The following is an 810-nucleotide window of genomic DNA, read 5'->3' as shown; positions in this document are numbered from 1 at the left end:
TGCGGAATATAGTTGTATATTATTGTTGGTAATATGGGAGAGAAACTTATATACTGCACTTTTACTATAGGGAAGCGAGACCAAGAGTGTGCTATAAGAATTGAATTCCATTCTAATAACCATAATCTATAGAATCAATTTCCATCTCCCACCCCATGAATTTAAGATATGCTTATATCTAAACTTTGAAAAGTTGTGGAATGGCATATTCCAAGATAAATTAGCCTACTCCATTAAGTAGATTCCAATTCCTTTAAAATGAAGGGATCCTAACGGGACCTACAAAATGAAGGGACCTAAAAGAAAAGTTCCAGCGAGGAGTTCCATTTCGTACCTTATGCAGCTGTCTCAATTTCTGTCTTCCTCTTCAACACAGAGCTCTTTCAGCAGGGAAAGGAACAAAAAAAAGCATTTGTCTGAGCCCAGGTTCGAACTGGGGACCTTTAGTGTGTGAGACTAACGTGATAACCAACTACACCACCCAGACAATCTGATGGGTGGACTGTACATTAACAATAATGAAAGCTAATATAATGATCAAACCTGAAATAACATGCACATGATGTGAAATTTCAGCTTTTATGTGAACCATAATCCAAATCATCATCTGCTTCAGAACAAGATGCAGTAACAAGTTAAGAGCTCTCCTCAGAACAGCTAGTATGACCTCTAACTCAAAACAAGCTGTACAAACAGGTCCTGGCTAGTGCACAACACAAACTCTTGAACATTTACCAGAAATCTCCACAGGAACACTCCCAATCTGTAAAGTAAAAAAAAATGCTTGATGCTTCTTCACTTTTTCTGCTG

General features: G+C 37.8%; 1 non-coding gene across 1 annotated transcript; it reads right to left on the bottom strand.

Moving 5' to 3' along the window:
* Positions 1–413: 413 nt before the first annotated feature.
* On the bottom strand, positions 414–487 carry TRNAV-CAC (transfer RNA valine (anticodon CAC)). Its single transcript has one exon. It is a non-coding gene; the product is annotated as a tRNA-Val (tRNA).
* Positions 488–810: the final 323 nt, after the last annotated feature.

Source organism: Setaria viridis, chromosome 7 (assembly GCF_005286985.2).
Source record: "Setaria viridis chromosome 7, Setaria_viridis_v4.0, whole genome shotgun sequence".
In the NCBI taxonomy this organism is placed as follows: Eukaryota; Viridiplantae; Streptophyta; class Magnoliopsida; order Poales; family Poaceae; genus Setaria; species Setaria viridis.
The sequence above is the reverse complement of the archived record's forward strand: the minus strand, read 5'-3'. Positions and strand labels throughout refer to the sequence as shown.